The sequence below is a fragment of the Crocodylus siamensis genome, chromosome 4 (genome assembly GCF_052110815.1).
Source record: "Crocodylus siamensis isolate JL-2025a chromosome 4, ASM5211081v1, whole genome shotgun sequence".
Lineage (NCBI taxonomy): Eukaryota > Metazoa > Chordata > Crocodylia > Crocodylidae > Crocodylus > Crocodylus siamensis.
The window spans coordinates 10,408,114-10,417,071 of NC_143398.1; positions in this window are offsets into that span (position 1 = coordinate 10,408,114).

Sequence of the window (8,958 nt, forward strand, 5' to 3'; positions counted from 1 at the left end):
CTTGGAGGCACGTATTGCCCTTAAGGCAGGACGCATATCGAATCCCCAGTCTGGGATAGGGACGAACAACAAGACCGTCCATTAGGGAAACTGGCAGCCTCCACATTATATATTTAACCATCAAAGTCGTGGTGGGCGAGATTCTGAGGGTGCTACGTCACCCTAACGTGACGGTAGGCGGCGCTAGGGAGCTCACGGCCGCCCCTAGCCGCCGCACCCTCACAGTCCTGGCTGTCTTTGCATCGTGGTCAATGAAATCATCCATGGTGCATATGGCTTTCCCAGTTAGCAAGAACTGCTATATCCTGAGATTTGCTTGGAGACTAATGTAGGTTTATGAAGTTAATTCATAGAATCACAGAAAAGTAGGGCTGGCAGGCACCTCAGAAGGTCATCTAGTTCAGACCTAGTCATTTAGATCAGCTCAAGGCAGGCTCATTTCTGTTTATGCCATCCAATACAAATATCTATCTAAGCTGCTCTTAAAAACATTCAGGGTTGGGAATTCCAGAAAAGTGCAGTGGGCTGTAACTGTCTCTGTGGTCCTGCCTAAAGCAAGGACATAGACTAATACAAATGTACTTGTGTGTGACCCTGTCTGCAGATAGAGGGAATGGAAAAAACTGAGCTGAAAGGACTGGCCTGGTTTTTGATGAGATAGAAGAATGATAATATGACATACAGATCTCTTTACCTAAAGGTACCCTTTGATAACCTTTGAAAAATGCCTAATACCTGAAAGTAATAACCAGGGCTTGACAGATAATAGAGGAGGGGTGGGTTTTCAGAAGAGATTTGAAGTGGAAGTTGGGCTATTATACTTGAATGCTCCACAACTTATTAAATGGCACCATTTGTTTAAATTAGAGCTGGGTGAAACAAGGTTTTCCCATCCCATGAAAATTTTCAAGATTTAAAAGTATTATGCATTTGGTTTTGGGAAAATACCTGAAATGGTTTATCTCAGCATCTTCACTGGAACTCTTCTATTTTGTGTAACTAATACCATTGCCCGACTCTAGCAATTAACAAAGTGGGTTATTGCAAAGGATGAAGAGACCATAAAAGACATGGTTCAGACTGTCTATGAAAGTGTTTGTTCTTTCTTAAATACCCTCTGTTCAAGATTTATGATTCGTAAATAAGCAGAGTGGAACTGGCAATTGAACATGTTCTTTGACTTGCTATTCAAAAGAGGAAGCTCAGAAATATGAAGTTTAGTTATGCTGAATGGAAAGAGGACTAGTTTTTTTCTGAGAACACGTTACTGTTTCTTACAACTTATTCAAATAACAATACTCATGCGAGGTCTATCAAAAATGTGTCATCTGACCAACTCAGTGTGACAGTGAGAATCCTTATTTGGTGTAAATACCTGTAGCCCCGCTGAAAACACTGAGGTCATTGGCTGCGTCCATACGATTGTGGATGTTTGGTTGCATCCAGGGGCCAAAAAACCCCAAGAACTGACCCTTTGCATTGTGGAAAACAGCTGAATGTGCAGTATGTGGCACCACAGACGTGTCTCAGGCTCCACATACTGCACAACCACACTTGTCTGGACGTGGCCGTTCTGCTTTACGTGCGTGGTGTCTTTGCCTTGAATTGTGCTTGTTTAAATGAATATGCAAGCTTAAAACAAATTTCAACATACTGGTGAAGCCTACCTTATTTTTGATCCTGTTTTTATTTTGGAGGCGAGGGTGAAAGTTTTAAATCAAAGTATTCAGCGTTGAACTGTGCCAGATGCAATTCACTTTAATAGGAGGAGAATTAGCCTAACCCAGCAGGCTGTTGAAAATTGTGCCCTTTGACTATAATTTTTTCCTTCATTCATTGAGTCACCTAAGTTATTAAACTGAAATTTTAAGGTACAGTGTGAACATTTTGATATTGTAAAAGTTATAGAATAAATGGGAAATTTCCAAGCCAGTTTGTTGGAACAGAGATTTGATGAAATTAGGGACACTAGATCTCAGCCTTCTTGAATTTTATGGGATTTGGATTCAGATCCAAATCCAAGTATAGATTGTACAGGAGCATCTACCCTGATATAACTAAGTATTTATTAGGAAGCTCAGGTTCATGTCCCAATCCAAATCTAGCCTTGGTATTGTCTGTAATGACAATATCAACTCGCACCCACTTTTCATTCCTTTTTTCTTTGCATTCCATTAATACTTTATTTATTTTAACAGTTTCTAAAAATGTATATTTAAACATTATAGCCATGGTTACTGCAGTATCTCAGCACCTTGCAGTATTTTATTTATGCATCACTGGGAGATATAGAATAAATATTCATCCCTATTTATAGATGGGAATAATACAGCAGAGATTCAACCCCTAAAATATATCTATGTGCCTAACTACTAAATCAATCCTATTCAAATCAATAGGATTTACAAGAATACATGCTGTTGAGGATGTTGGTCTAAATGAATCATCCAAAGTCATATGGGAAGTTTATAGTAGATAAGGGATCTGAACACAGATCTCTGGAGTACTAAGCTAGAGCACCAATTACTGTACCAACCTTCTTCCAAAAGCTGTTAGTTAGGATTGTAAGATATTAATCAAAGACTTATTTTCATAACCTCCTTGATTATTATGTTTTTGGAGGCTGTTTCTGGTTGGCAAGGCAGACAGGAAGTCACTGGTTGGCAAGAGTCAATCGTTCCCCATGCAACCTCACTTGCTGCATTGGTAGGGAAGTGCCATCCCATAATAAATTCATTACGTACTACGGAAAACAGAAATAGCAGCACCCCCCCAAAAGATTTTTCTGAGAGCTTTGCCAAAGCCAGAATGAGTGAAATTCAATAGGAAGTAAGTCCATCAACTAACACAGCTGTATGTGTAAACTCGCATGGAAGGAGAATATAGACTGTCTTGGTAAGAGTTGTGCACAACACTTAATTTGAATAGTAAGGACAATGTGTGAATAAGAGTGAAGTCACCTGAAGATTCACAAAGAACAGAATATCACCTGTTACCAAATCAGCACTATCACACAGACTGGCTTCTACTTTCTGAAGGACTCAGGCCCAACATTAACCTGTTTGAAAAGAGCTTTTGAGCAAGATATGACCATTTGAAGCACAGCAACTCTGACACGCACTTCTCCTCCTACCCTTCCTCTATTCGCACAATGGAGCTAAAGGCCGATATCTGGATACGCTACAAGGCTCATCTGCTCCCTCGATTGTTTTGAGTACATGGAATTCAGGAATGGTAGGAGGAAAAAGAAGCTCATTTCGATTGGTTTTAGAGTTACTCTTCTGCCATTTTGACCAGTTACTTTTGGAGAGTACATATAATGACTGCTTAGTGCCTGGAGCACTGGATGGAAAGCAAGAATGCTGATTAAGCTGCACTTGTCTGCTGACAGAGCCTCAGTTTTAAACTGTGAGATTCAAAGTGGCAGGCCCGTAGCTTGAATGTCATATTGTGGTGCTATCCTTGGGTGCTGGAGACTTAGTGATGGGGATTCAATGAATTTGTATTGCTAGTTGATCCCTCAGTTACCTTTCCTAGCAAAGAGGAGTGCAGCAAGATTTCTGCTTTTTGCTCCTTGAAGCAAAGACTTAAACACTTAGAAATCTGGAAGAAAACACTTACAATCTGAATAAATAAACACCAATAAGCCACGTTTATCTTGCTATCTGAAATTTACACCAGTTAATAGCACTTATGGAATGATTTAGAAAGGTGACATAATGTGTGCTGAGCTATTGAAGTGACTCGACAAACGGGTTAATAGTAACAGACTAAGTTATAGGCAGCCCTTGGACTTGTGACACGATTAGTTCCCAAAAACTGTGTCTTAAGTCAAAACATTGCAACCTGTAACCAATTTTTCCCATAGCAAGCAATGTTATAAATGAGAGATTGGCTCCTGAACCAAGGCCTGTTACCCTATTTTCACCAAAAATGACCCAGAATTTTCTACTCGATCGATTATAGATGAGTGATATAGCTACATTAATGTATTTATATTGTAAATTGAAATCATATTGATTTGAAAGGACTTCTTTGAGGTGTTTTGCTGGACTTTGTACAGGGCTCTTGGGTTGGACTTTTTCAAAGGTTCTTGGCTGGAGTCTTCTCAGGAGTCCTGGCTGAAAGTTTTCATGGAGTTTTATCTGCTTTCTTAAAGAAAGTTTGGACAGATGTTCTCCAGGGACATGGGCAACACAGTGAAGTTGTTTGCTGGCATAGCATCACATTGGATCAAGCATTGTAAAGTGGAAACTGATGTCAGAAAGATGAAACAGGGTGTCAATTTATAAACGGTCTAAGTGCAAAATGTTGGAGCTTGAAGCATTGTAAGTCAAGGGCTGCCTATAATGTAAGGCTACCACTCTAGACCAAAGGAGGTGTTAAAGGCACTGATTCAACAAGGTACTTCAACATCTGTGTAACTCCAAGTACATTAAAGTAAATTTATCTTCTCAAATGTTTATAGCTATTCATGTGATGAAGTATGATGCTGAAGTGGGACAAAGAGTTCTGCAAAAGTCAGCATAGTATATCTGATACGTTCATAGAGGTAGCTGATAGGGCTGTGCAAAACAGCTGTGTTGCTATTCGGTTTCAATTTGGCCATTTTGGAGAACAGTGATTGATTTTAGTGTTTCCGATCACTGTCCTGTTTCATTTTGGCTGAATCTGTTTCAAACAGTTTGCAAGAGTAGCTTTGCACAGCCCTACTCAGGGGCTTGGGGCTGGGGGTTGCAGAGCCCAGCAGGGAGCAGAACGGGGCCATGGGTGGCTCGTCTGGGGGAGGGGAAGGGCCACTGCCCTCTGTGCAGGCAAGGAGACTCCTGCATGGATCTCTGTTCCCTGTCCTGCTGGGTCACGGGGCAGGGAAGCAGTGCCGAGTGGTGAGCAAGCCTGCTGGTCCCTGCCAAGCAAGTCGGCTCTGCAGGGAGCAGAGATCCTCACTGCCCCTGCCCACCCCGTACTGCCCTGGTTATGTGCAGCTGTGCGGGCCAGGCAGCAGTAGCAAGGAGACCCCAGCACAGGTTTCCGAAATGTTTTGGATGCCTCATTTTGTTTCAGAGATGTTTCTGAGCCTTCTGTTACAATTTGGATTCAGTTTTTAGGGTGCCAAAATGGCCCCAAACACCTCCAAAACAAAACGGCTGCCGAAATTTTGCACAGCCCTAGTAGCTGATCCACAACAGGGCACAAAGGGGATATTTATTCCTACAAAGGCTGACAATCAGCCTGTTTACTAAGCTTCATTACCCCACTACCAAAGCAAAAATCTGAGGTTCCTCTCATAAATATTTTTGTCCCTTCATTGAGTTTCATAGTTTCATAGTTTCTAGAGTCGGTTTCTAGGGACCTGAGTAGATCATCTAGTCCAACCCCCCGCCATGGCAGGAAATAATACTGGGGTCAAATGACCCCAGCAAGATGTTCGTCCAACTTCCTCCTAAAACCCCCCAGGGTAGGAGCCAGCACCACTTTTCTTGGAAGCTGGTTCCAGATCCCAGCCGCCCTGACCGTGAAGTGGCGCTTCCTGATATCTAACCTAAACCTACCCTCTGCCAGCTTGTGACCATTATTCCTGGTCATTCCTGGCAGTGCACAGGGGAATAGTGACTCCCCCAATGCCTGCTGATCCCCCCTGACTAGTTTATAACAGGCCACAAGATCCCCCCTCAGCCTTCTCTTTTGGAGGCTGAACAGGTTCAGGTCCCGTAGCTTCTCCTCATAGGGCCTGCCCTGCTGTCCCCGATCATGTGAGTGGCCTCCTCTGGACCCTCTCCATGCTGTCCACATCCCTCTTGAAGTGTGGCGCCCAGAACTGGACACAGTACTCCAGCTGCGTCCTGACCAGTGCCGCATAGAGGGGGAGGATCACCTCTTTGGACCTACTCGAGATGCATCTGTGGATGCATGACAAGGTACGGTTGGCCTTCATGACTGCCTCTCCACACTGCCGGCCCATGTTCATCTTGGAGTCAATTTTAACTCCAAAATCCTTTTCTGCCTCCGTGCTGACAAGAGGGGAGTTCCCCAACCTGTAGGTATGGTGCCGGTTGTTCCTCCCGAGGTGCATCACCTTGCACTTGTCTGTGTTGAATCCCATCCTATTCACATCCGCCCACCCTTGTAACCTGTCTAGGTCTGGTTGTAGCCTGATGCTTCCTTCTAGTGTGCCCACATCCCCCCAAGTCTTAGTGTCATCAGCAAATTTGAACAGGGTGCTTTTTACCCCCTCGTCCAAATCATTGATGAAGATGTTGAACAGTGCAGGCCCGAGGACTGAGCCCTGTGGACCCCCACTGCCCACGTCCTTCCAGGTTGAGAAGGACCCATCCACTACCACTCTCTGGGTGCGGCCCTCCAGCCAGTTGGCGACCCATTTGACTGTGTGGGTGTCTGCACCACAGCCCCCCAGTTTCTTAATGAGAACAGGGTGAGAGACAGTGTCGAAAGCCTTCCGGAAGTCCAGGAAGACTATATCCACTGCTACCCCTGCATCTAATGATCTGGTGGTCTGATCGTAAAAGGCCACCAGGTTGGTCTGACAGGACCTGCCACTGATGAACCCGTGTTGGTTGCCCCTAAGCATGAAATCCCCTGCTGGCCCCTCCTGGATGTGTGCCAGCATAATTTTCTCAAACAGCTTTCCTTGGATTGAGGTAAGACTAACTGGCCTATAGTTTCCTGGGTCCTCCTTTCTCCCTTTCTTGAAGATGGGAACCATGTTGGCCCTCTTCCAGTCCTCCAGCAACACACCAGAGCACCACGAGTGCTCATAAAGCCATGCCAGGGGTCCTGAAAAGACTTCAGCCAATTCCTTTAGAACTCTAGGGTGGAGATCATCTGGGCCAGCTGACTTGAATATGTACAGCCCCTCTAGAAGCTCCTTAACTAGTTCCTCACTAACCTTTGGCCCAGGTGTGCCTCCCCTGGGCCCGAGGGGGGCCCAGCAGGGAGGTGGCTGTTCTGGTCCCTACTTAGGAAGACAGAGGCAAAGAAATCATTAAACATGTTAGCTTTGTCGTCTGGTGTGATAACCAAATTTCCCAACGCATCCTGCAAGGGTCCCACGTTACCCAGGACCTTCTTTTTGCCCCCTATGTATTTAAAAAAGGACTTCTTATTGTCCTTAATTTGAGAAGCTAGTCCTAATTCCATCTCTGCCTTGGCCTTCCTAACTGCCCCCCTACATCCCCGAGCGACTGCAGAATAGTCAACCCTGGTGATGACCCCTTTTTTCCATTGGGTATACGCCTCCTTTTTAGCAAGGAGACATTCCCGGATGCTTTTGGTGAGCCATGGAGGCTTGTGTGCTCTCCTGCTCCCTTTGATCCTCGTTGGGATTACCTTCCTTTGGGCTTGGAGGATCGTCTCCTTAAGGAGCGACCACTCTTCTTGGAGTGCTAGAAGAGAGCCAAGCCTACACAAGTCTCCTTCAGTGAGGTAAAAATTAATGATAAAAAAGTAAGCTGTATTATAATGGTAACTTGTTTTTTCTTTATCTGTCCTTAGACAAAGGATGCATCTATATGTGGTGTTACTGAGCATTTATTTAGCACTTGTATTAGGAAGAACTAAATACATGAGCAATAACCACGGTAGCTCTGGCAAATGTCTTTTTGGTGACGCTATTGCACAGTAGCCTAATAATACTACACAGTAGTGTATTAACACTGTCTGTGCTATGGCATACCACTGCACAGTATTTTTCAGATACTGCGCAGTCAGCATTTTGTGATGATGCGACAAGAGGCAGTCAAAAAACATGCAGCTAATTTCTGCCTTTCAGGAATCTCAGACTTAGCCAATCATAGCATTCTCAGAGAGCTAATCTGCTTCAAAGTTTACTTGCAAAGTGCAACTAACATCATACAACATGACTTTCGAAGACTAAGTATTTCCTTGCACACTGAGAAAAAGAACTCAGAAAGCCATGTGTATCAGTGCCAACTGATGCTTTTGATCTCAATTATTACTTCCCCGCACTCAAACTGTATTGAAGACAAAAACCCTTAATTTGCTGGGTACGTAAATAACATGGTGGTCATGGTGTACTTGGGTGAGTTAATATTAACACAGTAATATTAAATGTTCATAGTAAAATATGCATTAATGTGTACATTGCACCTTTAAAATCCTAGAAATCGCTCACTGAGCAAGTGCTATTCTGTGGGGCAAAACTTCCTCATCTAGTTTGAGGGATGTATTTGGTAGCTGCGCTGGTCTGAGACAAAAAGAGATGAAAAACTCTAAAACTCTAGGGGCATTGTACACATGCAAGCACCGCAGCACCAGGCACTTTGAAAAGCTCCCAGTGCTGCGTTGCTTGCACTTGTATAAGTGGCAAAATGTGCATCAGTGCTGAGAAAATGGCAGCAGCATGATTTTGAACTAAAACACATAGAAGGTGCTTTAGTTCAAAAGTGTACCGCTGCCATTTTCTGTACTCTGATGCACACTTTGCCACTTATACAACTGCACACAGCGCAACGCCATGTGTGTCAGCTTGCATGCGGAGCAGACTAGATTAATCAAGTCTTCGCCGAAGCAGTGAATCTCTGGCACATCACAGGATGAAAAGGTATGTGTATAATTGCCATTGGTTCAGAGATTAACCCTTTTATTAGACCAATTAGGAGAATAATTTTTGGTGATTTCTTAGTTGCTCTAATAAAAGGTGTCATCTCTGAACCAAGAGTTTTAGAGTTTTGCATTTCTATTCACCTAGTTTGAAGAAGTTTTACCTATTGTTTCATCACTGAGCATTACTGAATTCATTTGAATCCCAGAGCCACCAGCAGACCTCAAAGCTCAAGAGCTGCAACTGAGGACAGTTACACCATGTAGCACTATCCAGAGCCTGAGATATCAAGTTTAACAATAAATATAGTTGTTTTTTCCCCTCTAAAACTATGTGCCACAGCTCATTCAAGGGTGTTTCCACATTAGAAAACTATA